This window comes from Cydia splendana, chromosome 4, assembly GCF_910591565.1.
Source record: "Cydia splendana chromosome 4, ilCydSple1.2, whole genome shotgun sequence".
In the NCBI taxonomy this organism is placed as follows: Eukaryota; Metazoa; Arthropoda; class Insecta; order Lepidoptera; family Tortricidae; genus Cydia; species Cydia splendana.
Window position 1 is genome coordinate 1022951 of NC_085963.1, and position 23499 is coordinate 1046449.

Genomic DNA, 23499 nt, shown 5'->3' on the forward strand with positions numbered 1-23499 from the left:
ACAGGACAAACAAGGGATAATGTGTTTTTATACGCAAGATCACATTTCCGTGATCCATAACCTTGATGGGCCGTCCAAGAGCATTCCTTTAATATGAGACATAAAGACTGTAAAAATGCCTTTATGATTCTATTGTATGCAATTCCGTACATTGACACAAGGCTACCCACGCCCCTGCACTAGACATTCCTAAGGCTCAGAAAGTCAAACTCAGTTTCAAAGTAATTTTAAATGCATTAAACGACGGGACTTAAACGCGTAAAATTAAGTTTTAAATTTAATGTACCTCAGAAGTTTTGTCCCCGTGGTCTCGGATCGGAGAAGACTGGCTAAAGTTGACATCAACATCATCGATGTGAATAATAATGAGTAAAAATCACGAAAATTTAAATCAGTATTTAAAATGCGGAAAATTGATTATCTTTAATATTTTCAGGCTGAAAGACCGATGATTACCTATATATTAGGGACGTTTCATTGCATAACGCAGTTAGCATTGCATTTTTGTTATACATCTTACTGCTTAACCTTCTTCTTACCCTTTCCCCTTTCTTTCTTTACCCTACTTCTTAACCTTCCTCAACAATCTCAACCTGGTGGGTGCAGGCCTCTTTCATTCTATGCCATCTGTTTTGTTTTTCTCTTTCTCTATTTTGGGCTGCTTGAAGTAGTGCTGCGGTTCAGTGTTTATCCTTTTTATTATGTACTAATTTAAAGACTTCTGTTCAATATTATAAAAACATTATCGTTAGGCGTGTAAAATAATAAAAGATATGGTGAAAAATATTTAACGCGATCGGATATGCTTATAGTTCAGTTATTTAATTGGTGGGGTACCCTAGAACCCAGAACAAGATATTGTCCTTTATCCATTTGTGACATATTAATAGTTTACAGAGCAGGGTTGCGTTGAAGCTGTAGTAAATTAGTATATACCTAAGTGTTCTGATCCACGAGGTCTCCTTACATCGGCCAGTCTGAAGATATGCCTGTGTTAGGAGAGCGATAGGAATACTCCACACGTAATAGGAAGCCCAGATGTACATTACGTAATCAGATTAAGGAATTTATTCGTGTCACGACTCACGGCGCGCTGTCTCCGTAAACCTACTCCTACGAATTGAGGGGTTTTTGGATAAAGTTTCAAGCAATATTGGTTATAACTGGATATTTTTTCTGGCAATAAAATCAAGAATGTTTCTCGACGTCAATTACATTTTTAACAGAACGGGACTTAATCGGTGTTATTATTTTATTTTAGCTATCTCAACGTCTCTGACATTAAAGACCATAGTCTTAATCATAAATCCCGTGTAGTTAAAACAATCGTTGTTAGTAATCCGACCTTTGAGCATAGTGCTTGTTAGTCATTCAACACACCTAGTCATTCTAGTCCTTTAACGTATTTTTATCTAGCTTATCTTAGCGTACTAAGTAGTTTTAGTAATTAATACATACTTTGTACGATATCTCGCCTTGTATAAACCGCCGCAACAATTTACGCAAAGTAGTTTTTAGATTCTCGTAAGTTTGTTATATTATAATATATTATAGCTTTGAGATCAAACAAAATATAACCCATAAATTTAAAAAAAAAAAACCTGAAACGAAACGTATTTCTTTACTCCCAGTACGCATCATGCCTCAATATCATATTCATATTAATTATAATAAAAATATATTGCCTATGTGTCGTCTACCTGTTAACCTGATCTAAACCTTATTGCAATTACATAAGGTCCAGGTAAGTTCATCTAAGTTGCTTAACACTAAGATGCGAAAGTTAAAACGAATCAATTTACACCGGACCATTATTTAAAGCGTAAAGTAAAATGGTTAGCCAAAGCAATCGAAAATGTATGTTTTACAGCTCCCACCAGTGCACTTAACGCTCAGCTTCTGGGAGCCATTAAGAGCGCTCTTACAAGAAAAGTCGAAATAATGCAAAATTGATGATACTAGTCGACGAAATTCAGGACTTTGCGCTCATTATTAGAAACAATGAGTACTTGTTCCAGTAAAAGCGTCTTCTTATCTTTATAAATATCGTTGTAAATATTAGAAAAAGGACTTATTAAATTAGTAATGATTTTTTTTCTGATGGTCGTTTCCGAAAAACCCCGTGAAGCACTGAATGGCGAGCTCTTATTTGGAAATGTTGAGAATTTTACTCTGCTAAACCTGGCTATTTTGTATTACTAATACCCTGTACTTTAGGCATATCAAACTATATTTTTCCTACATACCTTTGAGAAAGAGAAAATCAAAGTAAAACGAACTCGATTTTCTCTCCGAAACAAGTGTCAATTCCTACGAAAATCTACTTAATATCGAAGTCATTTTCATACTCAAGCAATCTGCAACGTTTGCTTATACTGTTGGTATACATTAGTGTTTATGAAATTCTACTATAATTTTTTGGCAATTTTTTGAAAACTACTCTATATTACCGATGACGCGCGCTGCGCCAGCTCAGTGCCGCGGCAGAGCTTGTAGAGGCAGGACGTGTGTCGGTCGACTCCGCACATTTTCAACGGCGACGACGAGGTTTTTTATCATTGTGTGCGGCGGGCGCCGTGTAAAACGCTATACTGTGTGCGTGTAAACCGCAACGAGAGACTTTGATCCTAGCACTGTTTTTATAGTATTATAATTTATAATGGTACAGTTTAATAAACTACCGGACAGGATTAAAAATATTTGAAACGACCTGACATTCTATATGTATTTATTTGACTCAAGATAGTACTCAGGGTCTGATGATGGAGCCGGAAGGTGGTCACCGGTACCAATCAACCATGCAACTAAACCACTTCGTGTTTAGGCTCGTTTTATTCATCTCAACAAGATCTTTGACACAAGATAGTACTCAGGGTCTGATGATGGAGCCGGAAGGTGGTCACCGGTACCAATCAACCATGCAACTAAACCACTTCGTGTTTGGGCTCGTTTGATTCGGCTCAACAAGATCTTTGACTTAAGATAGTACTCAGGGTCTGATGATGGAGCCGGAAGGTGGTCACCAGTACCAATCAACAATGCAACTAAACCACTTCGTGTTTAGGCTCGTTTTATTCGTCTCAACAAGATCTTTGACTTAAGATAGTACTCAGGGTCTGATGATGGAGCCGGAAGGTGGTCACCGGTACCAATCAACCATGCAACTAAACCACTTCGTGTTTGGGCTCGTTTGATTCGTCTCAACAAGATCTTTGGCACAAGATAATACTCAGGGTCTGATGATGGAGCCGGAAGGTGGTCACCGGTACCAATCAACCATGCAACTAAACCACTTCGTGTTTAGGCTCGTTTGATTCGTCTCAACAAGATCTTTGACACAAGATAGTACTCAGGGTCTGATGATGGAGCCGGCAGGTGGTCACCGGTACCAATCAACCATGCGACTAAACCACTTCGTGTTTAGGCTCGTTTTATTCGTTTCTATAAGATCTTTGACACAAGATAGTACTCAGGGTCTGATGTTGGAGCCGGAAGGTGGTCACCGGTACCAATCAACCATGCAACTACACCACTTCGTGTTTAGGCTCGTTTGATTCGTCTCAACAAGACCTTAGACACAAGATAGTACTCAGGATCTGATGATGGAGCTGGAAGGTGGCCACGGGTAACAGTCTACCATGTAACTGAACCACTTCGTGTTTGGGCTCGTTTGATTTGTCGCAACAAGATCTTTGACACAAGGTAGTACTGAGGGTCTGATGATGGATCCGGAAGGTGGTGACCGGTACCAATCAACCATGCAACTAAACCACTTCGTGTTTGGCTTCGTTCGATTCGTCGCAACAAAATCTTTGACACAAGTTAGTACTCAGGGTCTGATGATGGAGCTGGACTGTGGCCACGGGTACCAGTCTACCATGTAACTGAACCACTTCGTGTTTGGGCTCGTTTGATTTGTCGCAACAAGATCTTTGACACAAGGTAGTACTGAGGGTCTGATGATGGATCCGGAAGGTGGTCACCGGTACCAATCAACCATGCAACTAAACCACTTCGTGTTTGGCTTCGTTCGATTCGTCGCAACAAGATCTTTGACACAAGTTAGTACTCAGGGTCTGATGATGGAGCTGGACTGTGGCCACGGGTACCAGTCTACCATGTAACTGAACCACTTCGTGTTTGGGCTCGTTTGATTCCTCGCAATAAGATGTTTGAGACAAGATACTACTCAGGGTCTGATGATGGAGCTGATGATGATTGACAGGTACCCGTCGCCACCTTCGCGCTCCATCATCAGACCCTGAGTACTACCTTGTGTCAAAGATCTTGTTGAGATGAATAAAACGTGCCTAAACACGAAATGGTTTAGTTGCATGGTTGATTGGTACCGGTGACCACCTTCCGGCTCCAACATCAGACCCTGAGTACTATCTTATGTCAAAGATCTTGTTGAAACGAATAAAACGAGCCTAAACACGAAGTGGTTTAGTTGCATGGTTGATTGGTACCGGTGACCACCTTCCAGCTCCATCATCAGACTCTGAGTATCACCTAGTGTCAAAGATCTTGTTGAGACGAATCAAACGATCCTAAACACGATGTTGTTTAGTTGCATGGTTGATTGGTAATGGTACCTTCCAGCTCCATCATCAGACCCTGAGTACTGTCTTGTGTCAAAGATCTTGTTGAGACGAATCAAACGAGCCCAAACACGAAGTTGTTTAGTTACATGATAGACTGGTACCCGTGGCCACCTTCCAGCTCCATCATCAGACCCTGTGTATCTTCAGTGTCAAAGATCTTGTTGAGACGAATCAAACGAGCCTAATCATGTTACTACATGGTTGATTGGTATCCGTGACCACCTTAATCATCATCAGATCCTCAGTACCAGTTCGTTTTTAAACCCTCGTTGATACAAACTTTACAACCTATAGGTACCAAATGCAATGACGAAACATGTAAATAAGCGAGTAGGTACCTATAATTTCTTTCGAGTAATATACCTTCATAAGTACGAGTATGGGGCTATTCATAAATTACGTCGTTTCAAATGGGAGGAGTGGGGGGGGGGTCTGGACATCGGATGATGGTAACATGACGTAGGAGGAAAAAGATTCATCCGAAGCTTGATTTTTGGATGATTTGAGGGGTGGGGGGGGGTCAAAAATCGTCAAAAATAGATGACGTAATTTATGAACAGCCCCTATGTACATTTGCACTGCATTTAGTATTTTCGTACTTACCAAATAACAGCTTTAGAACTTTAAAAGTTAAGTACAGTTAGTGTTGTTATGGTTGATTTCAATATGCTTCGCGCAGGATCAAGAATGTTTAATCCATCATTGTAGTGCGAGTGTGGTAGAAGGGATCGGCGTACGGAGCTCGCACGGCCTGCCGCAGCGCGTAAAATACCTAAACTCGCTCAACGCCGAAATGTAATAGCGCTCTTAACATTTCATTACTTACCAATAAAAATGTTGCTTGCAATACGCCAAATGAAACAGGATTAAAGAAGAGCTCTTTAAATGAATGATGCTTTTTGCATCAGCTATGGAAATGCAACGAAGGAATAATCAACGCACGAAGTTTTACAAAAGCTTGCCTAATCAAGATGACAATTGGTGGTAGAAAAAGCCAATCCAAATATACATAGCGGTTGGACCACGGGTCGGGAGCGAATAGTACGTAGCATCTGCCATCCCGATAAAGCTTTTCTTTTCGTTTGGCTTTTCATCTTCTCTTGTCGTCTCGGCTAGGCCCTCAAGACGTTTTGTAAAATAGACGGCGCTGTACTAGTTGACCCCATAATATCTTGCGGTAACATAATGTTATGCGCTACTACGCTAATATAAATGGCAATTCTTTTAAAGAGGAAAGAGTTATCTGAAACGGATGCCGTTTTTTATTACACGATGCAGATAATGAGTACGTGCGGTTGGTTTTGCAGCTTCAGGGTCGTGGGTTAACCAAATAAGATACGTTATCAGGTTATATATCATTTTAATTAAAATAAAGCTCTTTGATGTATGTTGCACGGTTTACTTCAAACGCGATGGTTGTGGATACTCAATCTCTATAGAATTTAAACAACCTTACAGAAATGAAAATTGGGTCAATTCGTTTGGAAATTCTATGCTCTTTCTTTTCTTGTTCAATGAATCATCGACGCGATTTACGACGTAAGTTTTCCATTTTGTAAATAAAGAAAAAAATCCTTCGCGATAAGCTAAAAAAATGTAGTAATCAGCCCCTGATTTGCATGATAAAAGCTACATACAATCTTCCCAATTAACCAAACCCAGGAAATAATTAGTGGGACAGCGAAGTCCAAAGACCGTAATAAATCCGGCGTTTACGACGCCGAAATAGGTCGCCAATAAAACCGCCTTACGAAACATGACGCGTTAAACGTCGTTATAGACCTTTTGATGTTGAACTATCTTCAATTAGGAGAGCAGAGGTCCTATTTCGTTTCCGGTTGCAAGCCTCATGTCACAGAGACAGGCAGGTCGCCAAAGGTTGTACTTACCATAACGAAGAATAGAAGAGTAAACTATCGCCATCAAAATTTTGACGATAAGTTATTTCTTCTACTCCAGCAATTAAATCTGACAGTCGTATTATAACGATACACTTTTTAATAGGTAATTAATTGTCAGCTATTTCATAATACAACATTGTATCACTGTTTTATATTTATTTATAAGAGAGTGCATGCATCAACGCGTATTCTGAAGATAACTAATATATTGCTGGCGTAAAAAAGTTATCGTATGCAACGTTACGTTAGCCAGATCTTAAAAGTACCCTTTTACGTCACGGCTGCATAAAATAGTACATATTATGCCATAGCATGGAATTTCATATTCAATAGCAAGGTAGGCGTCCCTTTTAAGGGACAGTTAATGCCCTTGATCCTCGTTACCTTCGCGATGGACATCATTTGCAATTTTATTAGGTTTTTACTTTCTAAGCCGGCTCTCAAGTATTATTGGAAAATGTTTGCTGTATATAAAAATGGAGAAATAAGAGGGAGGCCTTTGCCCAGCAGTGGCACAATATGGGCTCATAATAAATAAATAAAATATACAGGGTATATATAATAAATAGTACTTAATTGAGTCCGTATGTATACAGGCTGTTGTTCAACTGGGCCATATTTTTCGAGGTGAAAATATAGGTCATACTGAACGACTTTACTATGAAATCTCCCATATCGCGAATAAAAATAAGCTGTTTCATACATTTTGACTGATCTTCTAAGGGAAGGGGATCTTCTTCGAAGGGAGACCCAGAAAAAAATCGCGAGATTAGTTAATCTCATAGTACAACAGCAACACTCTTAACTGGCCATCGTTGGACCTTATGCCTTTTGTAATAAGGTTTATGAACTGTCAGTTAACTGTGTGGGCGATGGTATGTTAGTCATCTCAATACCACCTAAAACTTCAACTCATGAAATGTGGTTAGAGTTCAACACCATGTGCCAAAAACGTGTATACACGACATTCTTGCCTACTACACATTAAGATAGTGTGCACATATTATTGGCAATTTATCCTTGTGTGTATTTAATAATTATGTTATAGTTATACAATGTATACCTAATTCCTTTGACATGTAACATTGGTGTTATCAATAAATATTTGTATTTGTATTTGTATTTGTAGGTAGGTACTTTGCCTGAACGAAGCCACTTCTTATTAAATTGGCTCAAGTTTGGATCAGGAGGCGGGACAAGATCGCATTCACTGGAATATTTCTCCGCTTCATCTGATTCGATCCGTCTATTTTGAACAAAAGGGCGGAATCCCTTATTCCATTCTATAGGAGCGGTTTGAATAATATTTGAATGGTAGAACAAACTGAATGCCTTTGTTTGATTATTTCGGTTTGAGCTTATATACGGAGCTAAAATACAAGAAACCGAATAACACATAACTTTCTAATTAACCTAGATATTATATAAATAGATACGATTATAAATTGTGTTTTATGATGGCGTGTTTATAACTAGTTTCTTTCCGCCTTAGGATAAAAATAAAATAAGCTGTTTAATTTAAAGTTTGTATATGTTTAATTGTTATTTTATGATTATCTCTAGCTCGTCTAGCTCTTTATTTAAACCGAAATCGTTGTTTTTTTATGTATTCTTTATTTTTGAGATGTCTAAGTAGTAATCAAGTTTTTTTGTATAGGTTTTACTTACCAAACTTAACTGACATTGAATTTCAAAAAACGCCACTTACCTGTAAGCAAATAAAATTATTAAGAACACATCATTTATAAAAAAAAAACATTAATACATCGCTTGTGAAACGATGAAAGACGATCAAGTCATTTCAAATTTATTTTATAAACGATTGAAACACGTCATCACTTTTTCGAATTTTTTAAAACTAAGGTCAAAGACCGTCCATCCATAGGGCAAGAACTCTCGTATTTGTATACGTACGTCGTTCAGACACAGTCAGAAAGGAGGAGCTTCACTCCTGTTCTGCCGACCTTCTGTACGTGGAGTATGTGTACAAAAGCAAGAGTTAAAAGCGACGAAAGAACTTCGGTCTTCCCTTATAGACGGTCTTCTTCACATTGGCTTTACAATAACGGTACCGGGAAACCCGAGCCAGTCCATAGATTGCGGTCGGATACAGAATTTGCTCTCAGCAACCGCAGTTAGGGATGACCGCAAAAATTCATTCCGGCGACCAACCCCAGATTGGAGATTACAATTCTCAGAGCAATTTGGCGATTAAGCCCCGTGGCTTAATGATATATTATCCTGTTTAATTGTCTCAAATTGTAATAAATAATTAGAGAAATCATAGAATAGGAGAAGATATCTTACGTCGAGTAGTACCTAAAGTTTAAAAGTACCGTGGAATGGAAAGATTAAAAGATGTTCTGTAAACTGAACTCAAGAGCAATGAAAACGGGTAAAGTCTGAATATTAAATCGTTGTAAAAACTGGACGGTCCCAATTGCTTTAGAGTGTAAAAGCATCTTAATTAGTGTCACATCAGTTAACGGGGTAACTTTCATCTGTGTGGAAACAATTTAGTTTCTTGAATAATGTGAACTGGGTAAAGATCCCAAGTCAAAAAGACGTAAGAGACTTTGAAATCTTATGAAGAATACAGACTTTTTAGTTTAGCAGCCTTTTTGTTCTCCATTATTGTATGTTAAATGTTAATTTCATTAAAGAATAGCTGGATAATAACATGGTTTTATTTTCGTTTTATAACTAAGTATACCATTAAAATGGAATGGTAATTGAATTGACACACATTGTTTGAACTTAAGTGAAAATGCAGTACAAATTCAAATATTATAGATTAAGCCAGAGAAAGTTATTCACTGTGACCAAAGGGCTGATAATAAAATTACGTATTATGACGTACATGCTATTATGTAACTGTTGCATAATTAGTGACCAGTGATGAAGAACATCTGAAAGAAAAAAAATCCGTTATCCGCAAAAATATTCCATACTCCTAACTAAAACCCATTCATAAAAACTAATGATAATGGTTGTTTTAATGCTGCAGATTGTAAAAGTCAGTGCCCTGTAAGTGCCCTAATTTGTACGACTGATCTGTTATTTTACTATAAAATTTGAAAAAATCAGGATGGTTAGTTATATTCCGCCATTAATAAAATATGGTATGCCAATTAGCACAATAAGAACTTTCAGCGAGTTTTTTGCTTGAAGGAGTTGTATTACGAAGTTTTAGTCTGTAACGGTTTACGTTGTTTTCACTTTATTCGTTTTTTCACCACTACTTATTGACCAGGCGACGCGAAGGTAATCTTAACGACCTCCACTTCCGCTATTCATCGAATGTCTCCTCAGGATAATGTATATAACACAAAGTTCCCATGTCCATAATGAATTCTCCGTATCCCCAACCCTAGTGAATCACTACATTTGTCAACAGAATCCGAACTTGTTCCCAAATGGCCGGCAAGCTGACGCCGTGCCCGTTTGATTCTTCGTATGGTTACGAGTATACATATGAAGTTTTCATGACGTAGGAGGCAAACGAGCAGACGAATCGCCTCATGGTACGCGATTACCGTATTGTGCAAATATTACGAGAACTAGACAACTAGAACAAATATGTTTTAGCTTTTGCTTCAAGGAAGTGTCGGATTACGATTTTTTTTCTCTAGGTTGTGTTAAGTATTTGATTCTAGCGTTTATTTAAAATAACAACAGTAGGTAACAAAATTAGTTTTACGATCATGCATGATCACGTCATTACATATGTCAATAGCTGCAGGGTACTATGACTTGTAAGAAAACGGAGCATGCACGGACTGTGGGGGGAAGCATTGGCGCCCCCAGTTTATTGACAAGTAGTGTAAATTTCAAGTTATATTTTTTATTGTTATATTTAACTTTTTTATTTAGGCCACAAAGTAGCAGACCCTTAACGCGCACGGTCTCTATCATATCACTATTACATTAGGTACACATTCTACACATTATACTACTTTATTGCCATCATTATCCTCGTGTCAAATTTGACACCTACCTGAGGCTTGACCTTTAATCTTGGATGATGGAGCGGTTTCCTATAACAAATAGGATAATATATGTCGTCGTTTGAAAGATTAGGATGAACATCTATATTCAATCATGACTTCATGAGTGTGGTGAGCGTGAGACGTTTACAAAATCTTGCCAAAAAGCACAAGCCAAGTAATCTCTTTATAGGTTTAGCTCAATGTAAGCGGTGAAAAGAAAAAAGTGAGTTTTCCTTTCAAGTCGTACACAGGTCAAGAGTAAGGATAGACCCTAGACAGTCTTCGGGACTGAATTTGAAACTTGACCAAATGTTCTAAATTTTCCTGTCAGAGCCTTGTTTTCAGAAACCAATGTAGAGGAGACCGCATACCACATTCTCACATTAAGAGAAAAGTGTAGCTAAGTCGATTAGTATAGCCCTGCGAGTGCGAACTAGATCGCTGGACCGAAAGCAACGCCGTGTGACAACACCTCATTTAATTAACTCTGGGTGACCTGTCGACGGGGCAATAGGGCGTTGCTCTGCGTACGATTCACATAAATATAGACAATGTAGGACGATCAACTTGTGCTGTGTCCCGGCTATTTAAGGAGCACTTTAAAATTTAAAATTATTTAGATACCTTGTTATAACATTACAATAGGTAAGGAGATTGTATATAACCGAAAAGTTAAACCACAATATGGCATCTTTTAATCGAATTGTCTTCTAGATAAGCGTCCAACTTCTGTACGGACTACGGGCCGCTGTATTGGTTATCTGCAAAATACATGGTAAGGGAAATTCAAACAACAACGGCATCAAAAACTGAAAATTTTAATTAACTAAATGTCCTAAATCAATCAATTAAATGGCGAAATTTAACTAAACTTGCATGCGAGTTCTCGCGCCGTCTACCTCCACGCCGTGCGTATAATTATGCCCTGAGGTGATAACTATTATACCTACCTAAGATAAGCAGCGTCTTCCGGATGCTACCGGTTCATAAATTACCCATTTTCATCTCCAAATTTCACGAGTTCCGATAATTATCGTTAGAGATATCTAAATGGATTCCTAATTCGAAATCCTAACGTGGAAAGTTAAAGCGGAATCACCTAGCCTGCTTAAGGAGTTTCGGAACAATATTATTTACCATCCTGTTTGCTGAAACCCTTGAGCTGTAAATCTAAATTTTGATCTAAAGATTGTATCTTCTAAAATCGGAATCGTGAGGTAAATCTAGTAGGTGCTATTAATTGTCTGGTTCCGGGATTGTGGTTCTTAAGAAATATGTGTTTACGTAGTCGTTATCATCTAGACAGATATAAAGAAATCGTTCACGCTGAAGCCAGTAATATGACACACAGGATGTAATAAGGCATTAGCGTTAGCCCATAATTATATTTGGGATGCCGTTTTACTTTATCGATGGGCCCGATTTTTGGTCGGTTAAAGTGAAGTTGATGGATGACGGATGACTTTAGTTAAATGGATGTAACAATGGCATTTAACTCGAACACAATTGGAATGTAAATGCCAATTAAGTGAAATAGTAACTACTCAAAATGGACATAAATTTCAATGGAACATTGTGTTTTTCCCAATAAGGATAAATTTTGATGTGATTTAATATAATATAGGAAAAATAACTGACAAATATACCGACGCAGATGACGGCATTGCGCGGCGGATGTGTGGTAAATTGATAATACATAAAATTAAAAATCAAATTCCTGTACTTTTTCTATTATGCAGTTTATGTTCCGTAATTTAGGTACTTATAGACAAAGCCCAGATTAACCGGTTGAAGGTAGGACTATAAAAACAGAAAAACATATTCTTCATACTCATACATATATTGTAGAGCTCGGCTGAAAAAGGTTTTTAAAAGGGGTGAGATTGCGAAAGAACGTTTTTAACGACTACACGCTAAATAATAAAAGCTAGTGCTTCTGGATATTTTCCACAAATCGACAATAATTGTGCCGCCTATTTTGTGTGTAAAGGCTATAGTCTGTATCTTTAGGTATTTAAAAAAGAGTAAACAAAATCTACCCTCAAATGGCTTCTTAAGCCAGTTGAGGGTAGATGAAAAGAAAACATTACATGATCAAATAATGTAGGTTAAAGTCAGGTCGTTCAGTGACGGATCCAGGTGGTTTTGTACAGTCGCCATCGGATATATCGGAGCGGCCAAGGTGTTCACAATATCTGAACACGCACTCTAACACCCTGACAATAGAGTAGTGTTCAGATATTTGTGAGCGCCTTGGCCGCTCCGATATATCTGATGGCGACTGTATTTGGTTGGTTAATCAATAAATGTTATAACTACCCGAAAATGTACAAATTATTTGTTTACTTTTATTTAAGTACCTAAAGATACAGAGTAAAGTACGTAACATAAATAAATGAACAAATTATTTATTTCTTCAGCAGTAGGCAAGGGAAGGTGTTATACTAAACTGTGGGAGCCGTGTCATGAATACAGAATAGATATTATCTGTTAGAACTATCGTATCCGGGGAGGGCCGTTTGAGCCGTGACCCCACATTTGTGGCGGATTGGATAACAACAACATTAATGAAAGAAATTTAAAAATAATACATCAATATACATATACACAGACACACATAGTCATTTGCAGTGAGAGTTGACCCCTCTGCAAACAAATTTTTATACAAGGGGCTCTATTGAACTGAACATGCGCGTTGTCGACCTTTAAACACCTTTACACTCCTGTTTTGAAGAACTCCACACTGTAGTCCCTCAAGAAAATCTCGGCAGGGCGTTCATTCCACAGCCAGAGCTTCCGCGGGAAGAACCTCCTCTTAAGCCGCAAAAAGCGTGAACTTTTAGGTTCTAGGATGTGTCGATGAACAACCAGCCGACGGCGAGCGGTAAAGTAAAATTGCCTATCACGCCCTTCTACTTAAATTTTAATACCTAAAAGTACCTTCGAACTTGTATAGTAGGTATGCTGCGTTCCTAATTAAAATCGCAATAACCCAGTCTCACTTCCATGTTTATATTTGCTCTTAACCCACACTAGTGTCAGTAATATCAGCATAATATTCAGTTGTCAATATAGAACTCCTTTCAAACTTCATAAATCTGATTTTGATTTGATACTCGCCTCTTCTCGCTTGTACTTATTGGTGCGGGCGAGAAACACTGAGTACGGTCAAATCAAGATTAACACTTCTAGAGGTAAAATGTTGCTCCTATAAAGCGGGTACGGGTATCGAACCAAGCCTACACGAATTGTTAAATCCTCGTATCCATACAACCAGACTGCCACTGACTATTGGTAGTCCTTATATTGGTGCATCAAGGTTTAAAATCGGTCAATAAACTATAATTATAGTACGTGCGAGGAGATGTGTGCCAAGCTAAGTGAGTATTGGATTTTTTTAAAGTCATGAAAGACGATTCATGTCGAGTAACGGTCATTAACTCTTGAGCCGTTAAAGGTTAGATTAAACTAATTCGGTAAATCTAGGACCTCCAGCTTCGTAGCAGGGCTAACTCAACTAGGCTAAGGTGGTCTTTAAATTGAATGTGGAATGTGGATCCGCATGGACATCGTTCAACTGTTCGTACTGGCTCGCCCGCACACCGGAGCGAAAATAATATACCAAACAAAAAGCTTGCAAAGTGTAACCACATGCAGTTGGTAACAACCCGTAGCAAATACGATGAGAGTATTTGCTACAAGTTGTTACCAACTGCATGTCATAAAATACGTTGCCAAATGTCTCGGAGCGGTTATTTCGCAACGTCAAACGTTCGCGGATAATATTAACTACAAGTTACGGCAATGGATATTTGAATACTTACAACGTCTAAGCTATTTGTAGGCGTTAATACCGGCAGAAGTAGCTACGTACCTAAGCAATCCGTGTACAGTCGAGTGCATAAATATTTATAATTTTTTTCACCTTATTGCAATGAACCTAATGAACGCGACACCTGTACGAGCAGGATGCACTAAGAGTGCTGTCAAAGAGGCAAGATCAAGTTGTGATCAAAATGTTTATGCGACTGTTGGTCAAAATAATACTACTTGAGTTACGAGTTGGGACCCGACCGCAGACACTAATACTGGGGGCACTAGGACCCTAGTCAAGATGCCGATCGTTTGGGCCGTAGCGAAGAAACTCTAATGTCAAACCATTGGCATTTTGTCTAGGCCCTCTGGTTTCTATGCAACTTCGTGTCGCTAACTGCAAATATATTAGAAATACATACGTAGTACAAGTTGTGATGCAGCGACACTGCGACACGTTGTCTGCGGCTGCTGTCTGCGGTCGGGTTCCAACTTGTACTTTTGTGCATAGTTACTATTTTGAGCATGTATGTATTAGGTTATTAGGTACTTCGTCACGTACATAGTTACTTTTCTCTCTGTCTGTACACGAATCGTGAGATAAGTCAATTAGTAGTCGCTGTGCGTTCGGAGACAGTTGTTCGTCGTGTTGTACTTACAACACCTGACCATTTTTGGACCTTATGGCCTTGCAATAAGATTTACGAATTGTCAGTTAAGTACGAGATGGTATGTTGGGATTTATTTTAATCTGTAGTAACACTTGTGGCGAATATTTCTGCGTAATGTTACACATATGGCGTTGAATTGTAACTAGGTATCATAAGTTATTCGGGTTCCGCGAATTCAGGCGATAAAAAAAAACTGTAAAATAGAGAAATATATTGTATATTTTCCCAGCTGGACAACTTTTAAGAATAGTATAATAAACATATATACTGAACATCTGTTTCGTTGTGAACTTGTGACATAAATAGAAAATAAACATTTTTTCATGTAAATATAATAGGTATATAATAGGTACGTCATTACGTTATTCCTGTAAGCAACATAAGCGGCCATCCAATGAGGTCAGCGAGAGTGACAAGATCTCGTGCGTATTTTCGGTGCCAATGTCAAAGCCATGATCATGGTCAAAGTAGCGGTGTATTTTGTAAAACGCAAATGTAATATTTCTGTGTTGCATATCACATAACTAATTAACTAGCGACCCGCCCCGGCTTCGCACGGGTTACACAAAACCTTAAGAATATACACCTAAACCTTCCTCAAGAATCACTCTATTGATAGGTGAAAACCGCATGGAAATCCGTTCAGCACCTAGTTTTCGAGTTTATCGCGAACATACATACACAATTACACACAAACAGATAGACGCGGCGGGGGACTTTATATTATTAGGTGTAGTGATACTCGTGACATGTCTGTGATAGCATACTATTTAGCATAAATGATATCGGATACAGTTTTATTGAAGGCGAATCGGCCCCCAGTATCAGCGAAATCACGGCATAGTAACGGAGTTATCTTAATTAAATAAGTGCTGATAAGAATACTTTTATGTATCATGTTTTTACTGGGTTAGTTTGAGTTTTTTGGGGTTCTGTACCTAAAAGATTAATAAATGAACCCTTATACAATAAAGTACCCAATCAGGCGGCTTAGCACGGTCGCGTTTTTATCCCTTGTCACCATGCCTGTCACGTTCTAACAAGTATGTAAGTGCGAAAGGGACGCGCATAGTGATAGTCGATAAAAATGGAACCGTGCTGAGCCCGCAGGTTTCTCAGCGCGCCATGGAGCGTAGTATTCTCAGCGTGAAGTTGACCGATTGCATCAAAAACTAGAGTTAGAATTACAGAGAGAGTCTAGTATATATACTGCGCTCCAAAAGTCAAATAGCTGACTTGGCTGAAACAGCCGCCAAGCCGAAGTGGGACTGGGCGGGACATGTTTGCCGTACGCCGGATGACTTTGTGGGCTAAAACAGCAACCGTACCCGGGGTCGCGGCAAACCAATACGGCGATGGCGAGATGACCTGTACGCCTTTGACAGGAGCTGGTGGGAGACAGGTCAAGACCGGGATAAGTGGAAAAGGAGGAGGCTAGGCTAGGCTTATATAAATAAATAAGTACACAATATTTTACAAAATATTAAGAATCACGTCCAAATACATGAAAAGTATAGTCATGTCAGATAATTTTTGTGCACTTCTTCGTAAATTTGCAGCATTAGTGTCAATGTCATTGGCAAGAAGCGTCATTTGACTATGTTGTACACGTTTAACGGCCTGGCCACGACATTGCGCGACTGGCTTCGGCTAAGGCGACAACCATAGGTTGGAGCGAGACACAGCGACCGGACTTTTCGTTCCCGCCTATGGTTTTCGCCTTAGCCGAAGCCAGTCGTGGCCAGGTCGTTAAGGCTAAACCACACCAGATAGGTGCAGTTCAGGGGCCTAGCCAAGATGGCAATCGATGAAGTGTTCAAACGTTAGGTACTCACATTAAAACCAAACCGCCGACACACCGGAACCATTCCACAGTTAGACCGCTACTATCACAGCACAGCTATCTCACGTTACGTACACATATCCTGGAACAATGGAAACTGTGGTTAGAATTACATTAGTAAAAGTTTATAGACTTGATTTTTAGGGTTCCGTACCCAAAGGGTAAAAACCGGGCAAGTGCGAGTCGGACTCGCGCACGAAGGGTTCCGTACCATAATGCAAAAAAAAAAAACAAAAAAAAAGCAAAAAAAAACGGTCACCCATCCAAATACTGACCACTCCCGACGTTGCTTAACTTTGGTCAAAAATCACGTTTGTTGTATGGGAGCCCCATTTAAATCTTTATTTTATTCTGTTTTTAGTATTTGTTGTTATAGCGGCAACAGAAATACATCATCTGTGAAAATTTCAACTGTCTAGCTATCACGGTTCGTGAGATACAGCCTGGTGACAGACGGACGGACGGACGGACGGACGGACGGACAGCGAAGTCTTAGTAATAGGGTCCCGTTTTACCCTTTGGGTACGGAACCCTAAAAACGGGACCTTATTACTAAGACTCCACTGTCCGTCCGTCCGTCCGTCTGTCACCAGGCTGTACTCATGAACCGTGATAACTAGACAGTTTTTCACAGATGATGTATTTATATTGCCGCTATAACAACAAATACTAAAAAGTACGGAACCCTCGGTGGGCGAGTCCGACTCGCACTTGTCCGGTTTTTTAGGAAGCCTCGTCTATAGGACTCGGCTCATTTTGGCACAGACTAAGAGAGATCCCATAACACTAATAGCGTATTTTGAGCGTCGTCGATTAGTCAACGCTATGGCTATGGTGTCGCTGTGCAGTTACGCAAACGTTGCGTCGAGCATTAGATGGACAACACAGCATTATGAAGCGTTTATGAAGGATTTAATGTGATGCGATTGGGAGAATTTAATCACTATATTAGTCATTTGAATTATTTCAGACTTCAGAGGTCTTCTGTTGAAAATCATGTACTTAACACATTCGACACCGCGTACCCGACTCTCGGGCACTCGTAAACTTTACTCAGATGCCGGCATACCCGCTAGTCGGGCAAGAGCTATAAACCTACACGCGACGCCGAAGTGCCCGACAGGCGGGCAAGCATTGCATCTTCACTACCTCAGGGCTGCCACTGCCACTAACAGAAAAAATTGTAAGTCTTCTGATTATTATGTGGTCGAAAAGTTGGTACAGTTGATTATTATATTTTATTACTTCACTTTGTATTTTTATTTACTTTACCTAATGCGATTACAAAATAAAAATTCTTATTAGTTGGTTACGTGAAATTGCATACACGGGTATGTATCAATAGGAGTTAGAATTAGGAGAAGAACAAAACGGGGAGCCTAAACAGATGAGACAGCAGATTTAATTTTATCCACGTACTTATACGAAAGTTACTTGGCAAAGCCCTGAGCGTCCGCCGCTTGCCCGACTAGCGGGTTCGCGGCGTGCGGCATTGAGTTGCACGTCGTTGCCCGACTAGCGAGTACTGTCGGTTTCTGGGGTATTGTTTGAAATTTTGTACAAACCGTTATTTATCGTCCATGAACGTGATTATATTCTTGTAAAAAATCTGTTTACATACCGCGATTAAATTTGTTGGTAACTATAGGCTATTAAAGTTCGCAAGCGTAACCAAATGGTGATATCATCCTCATTATGGCGGACGTAGAAACTATTGTTGAATTTATCGATCGATAATATCTACTTTGTGTAAGTATCATTGAATACAAAGTTAGAAGGATGGTATGAGATTTATCAATTTACTAGAACAGTGTGATATAAAATCTTAAGAGCGCTCTTACAAGAAAAGTCGAAATAACGCAAAATTGATGATACTAGTCGACGAAATTCAGGACTTTGTGCTCATTATTAGAAACAATGAGTACTTGTTCCAGTAAAAGCGTCTTCTTATCTTTTTAAATATCGTTGTAAATATTAGAAAAAGGACTTATTAAATTAGTAATGATTTTTTTTCTGATGGTCGTTTCCGAAAAACCCCGTGAAGCACTGAATGGCAAGCTCTTATTTGGAAATGTTGAGAAGTTTACTCTGCTAAACCTGGCTATTTTGTATTACTAATACCCTGTACTTTAGGCATATCAAACGATATTTTTCCTACACACCTTTGAGAAAGAGAAAATCAAAGTAAAACGAACTCAATTTTCTCTCCGAAACAAGTGTCAATTCCTACGAAAATCTACTTAATATCGAAGTCATTTTCATACTCAAGCAATCTGCAACGTTTGCTTATACTGTTGGTATACATTAGTGTTTATGAAATTCTACTATAATTTTTTGTCAATTTTTTGAAAACTACTCTATATTACCGATGACGCGCGCTGCGCCAGCTCAGTGCCGCGGCAGAGCTTGTAGAGGCAGGACGTGTGTCGGTCGGCTCCGCACATTTTCAACGGCGACAACGAGATTTTTTATCATTGTGTGCGGCGGGCGCCGTGTAAAACGCTATACTGTGTGCGTGTAAACCGCAACGAGAGACTTTGATCCTAGCACTGTTTTTATAGTATTATAATTTATAATGGTACAGTTTAATAAACTACCGGACAGGATTAAAAATATTTGAAACGACCTGACATTCTATATGTATTAATTTTGACTCAAGATAGTACTCAGGGTCTGATGATGGAACCGGAAGGTGGTCACGGGTACCAATCAACCATGCAACTAAACCACTTCGTGTTTAGGCTCGTTTTATTCATCTTAACAAGATCTTTGACACAAGATAGTACTCATGGTCTGATGATGGAGCCGGAAGGTGGTCACCGGTACCAATCAACCATGCAACTAAACCACTTCGTGTTTGGGCTCGTTTGATTCGTCTCAACAAGATCTTTGACACAAGATAGTACTCAGGGTCTGATGATGGAGCCGGAAGGTGGTCACCGGTACCAATCAACCATGCAACTAAACCACTTCGTGTTTAGGCTCGTTTTATTCATCTCAACAAGATCTTTGACACAAGATAGTACTCAGGGTCTGATGATGGAGCCGGAAGGTGGTCACCGGTACCAATCAACCATGCAACTAAACCACTTCGTGTTTGGGCTCGTTTGATTCGTCTCAACAAGACCTTTGACACAAGATAGTACTCAAGGTCTAATGATGGAGCCGGAATGTGGTCACCGGTACCAATGAACCATGCAACTAAACCACTTCGTGTTTGGGCTCGTTTGATTCGTCTCAACAAGATCTTTGACACAAGATAGTACTCAGGGTCTGATGATGGAGCCGGAAAGTGGTCACCGGTACCAATCAACCATGCAACTAAACCACTTCGTGCTTGGGCTCGTTCGATTCGTCGCAACAAGATCTTTGACAAAAGTTAGTACTCAGAGTCTGATGATGGAGCTGGACTGTGGCCACGGGTACCAGTCTACCATGTAACTGAACCACTTCGTGTTTGGGCTCGTTTGATTCGTCGCAACAAGATCTTTGACACAAGATACTACTCAGGGTCTGATGATGGAGCTCGAAGGTGGCGACGGGCAGAGCTGGGCACCGTTAATCAAAAAGTTAACTTCGTTAATCCGTTAAATAAAAAGTTAACTTCGTTAAACGTTAAAACGTTACTTTTCAAAAGTTTTAACGGAAGTTAAAGTTAATCGTTAATCGTTAACTCGAAATCGTAAATATACGCAATAAGAAATAATCATAAATTTTGATTTTTATTAAAGACTAATCTACTAATTAACATGGTAATAATTACTAATTAATAATAGCATAGCCAATAAAAATATCATTTGCTAGCATATGCCATAAGGTGCATGTTCCCCTTCATGAACATGAGTGATATTAAAATTGTCGTCTTATAGCGACGCCCGTTTTGGAGAAAAAATATCTTTTCCCGCCGAAAACAGGCGTTCCACAGCAGCACTTGAAGGTATACTAGTGTTATATTTGAGGCAGCGCGCGGCCTTGGTGTGAGTAGGTACTTAGGTATTAACGATTAACGGACTTAAGAAAAGTTAACGGAAGTTAACAAGTCCGTTACAGGTTTTTAAAGTTAACTTAAAATTTAATCCGTTACTCGAAAACTTAACTTCGTTAATTAACGATTAACGGATTAACGAGTTAATGCCCAGCTATGGCGACGGGTATCAGTCTATCACGTAACTGAACCACTTCGTGTTTGGGCTACGTGTTTGGGCTTCGTGTTTGGGCATCGTGTTTGGGCTTCGTGTTTGGTGTATCACCTAGTATCAAAGATCTTGTTGAGACGAATCAAACGAGCCTAAACACGATGTGGTTTAGTTGCATGGTTGATTGGTAATGGTGACCACCTTCCAGCTCCATCATCAGACCCTGAGTACTGTCTTGTGTTAAAGATCTTGTTGAGACGAATCAAACGAGCCCAAACACGAAGTTGTTTAGTTACACGATAGACTGGTACCCGTGGCCACCTTCCAGCGCCATCATCAGACCCTGTGTATCTTCAGTGTCAAAGATCTTGTTGAGACGAATCAAACGAGCCCAAACACGAAGTGGTTTAGTTACATGATAGACTGGTACCCGTGGCCACCTTCCAGCTCCATCATCAGACCCTGTGTATCTTCAGTGTCAAAGATCTTGTTGAGACGAATCAAACGAGCCTAATCATGTTACTACATGGTTGATTGGTATCCGTGACCACCTTAATCATCATCATTATCATCAGATCCTCAATACTAGTTCGTTTTTAAACCCTCGTTGATACAAACTTTACAACCTATAGGTACCAAATGCTATGACGAAACATGTAAATAAGCGAGTACCTATAATTTATTTCGACTTATACCTTCATAAGTACGAATATGGGGCTATTCATAAATTACGTCGTTTCAAATGGAAGGAGGGGGGGGGGGGTCTGGACATCGGATGATGGTAGTATGACGTAGGAGGAAACAGAGTCATCCGAAGCATGATTTTTGGATGATTTGAGCGGTGGGGGGGTCAAAAATCGTCAAAAATAGATGAAAAATTAATTTATGAACACTGCACACACTTACATTTGCACTGAATTTAGTATTTTCGTACTTACCAAATAACAGTTTTAGGACTTTAAAAGTTAAGCACAGTTAGTGTTGTTATGGTTGATTTCAATATGCTTCGCGAAGGATCAAGAATGTTTAATCCATCATTGTAGTGCGAGTGTGGTAGAAGGGATCGGCATACTGAGCTCGCACGGCCTGCCGCAGCGCGTAAAATACCTAAACTCGCTCAACGCCGAAATGTAATAGCGCTCTTAAGAAAATGTTTTGTTGAATGTACCAGAGCGTCCATATTTTTGCCTTTTTTCCTATTACTAAAATACCATACGTTTTCGTTACTCAGAGGATTATTTTGTAGGACATAGGAAAAGTTGCGCTCGTATTGCACAGAACGGTTAACTCGAATACAGAAATACATAAACATAACAAAACAAAAATGGGCCCACATGACATGACACTGTTGATTTTATCAAAATTATTTCTCACCAATTCAAAATACATTTTGCTTCTTGCATAATGAAAGATCTGCAAACTGTCAAGCCAGAACGAACCGCTCAAAACTGGGGCGTGTCCAAATATATTCAACCTTTATCCCCGAGACAAGCCTTTATAGCTGATAGGTCGGGGGTTATATATAGGTCGTTCGTGTTATTTCTAGAAACATTGGAAAATGAAATGTTAAACTGAAATCTCGAGATAGTGGATGGAAGTTTATAGAATATTGGTTTAGTCAGGAATGTTATGCAACTGGTTATTTCACTAGCTAAATTGTTATTTGGAACGGCGTATAACTGGAAGTAACTGAGGGCCTTGTTTCATGGTTATTTTATATACCTATTATTTATAATGTTATACATATTATACAGTACAGAAGCTATTTTCAAAACGATGTTAATATTAAAACGACTTTGACGTTGAATTTGATAGCGTTTCACTAATTCTAGAATTATTTTTTAAATACTTGACTCGGTCATTTTCAAATGAAGATTATGGGATATTATTTGGATTATGGGAGGATTATGGGATACGTGGGCCATACTGAAAGTTTCTGGATTCTGATATATGATACGACTTATTTTTTCTAAGTGGCCAGTCCAGGAATTTTCAGTATGCCCTAAGTATGGGAAAAAAACTTCCATCTACTTCGCACAACTGAGCAATAAAGCTTGTTTATAACTTACCCCAAAAACCGTGAATTTACGAAAAATACAAGGTAACTCCATCTGATACGAAACAGCACGGCAGCCTCACTTACGGCTGATATGGCCCAAATTGTTATATCACGCGGAAAGATGAATGGGCCTAATTAACATAACAATCACGGTAAACAGGAAGACGCGAAGCTTAACCCTGTTTTTTTGGTTTGCAAGAAAATGAAAGTTCGTGGGGTGCCTGTTTTTTTATATTTCTCAAAATGATGTTGTATTTAATACCAACAACATAAGTACCTACATAACCTTACCGCGAAATGAGTTTAGTTGGTTTCTTAGAGATTCTGATCTTTGATAAAAATAGAATCGTATAGCATATTTCTTTTCCTGAATATTATTCGACGTTTATTTTAGACATTTGCAAAATACACATTGTTTTGCATAAATTGATGTCAATCGAATTGTAACTGTACCTACTTATCTAAATGCACATATGAATAAGA

The 23499-nt window shown here is 39.0% G+C and overlaps 1 protein-coding gene across 1 annotated transcript in view; it reads right to left on the reverse strand.

The window, feature by feature from the left end:
* Nucleotides 1-23499, reverse strand: part of LOC134789641 (ADP-ribosylation factor 6) — a 79872-nt gene that overhangs the window by 36083 nt on the left and 20290 nt on the right. The window contains exon 2 of the mRNA XM_063760232.1: nt 16814-16903. The gene's annotated coding sequence lies outside the window, so the exon portion shown is untranslated. The remainder of the gene's footprint in view (nt 1-16813; nt 16904-23499) is intronic.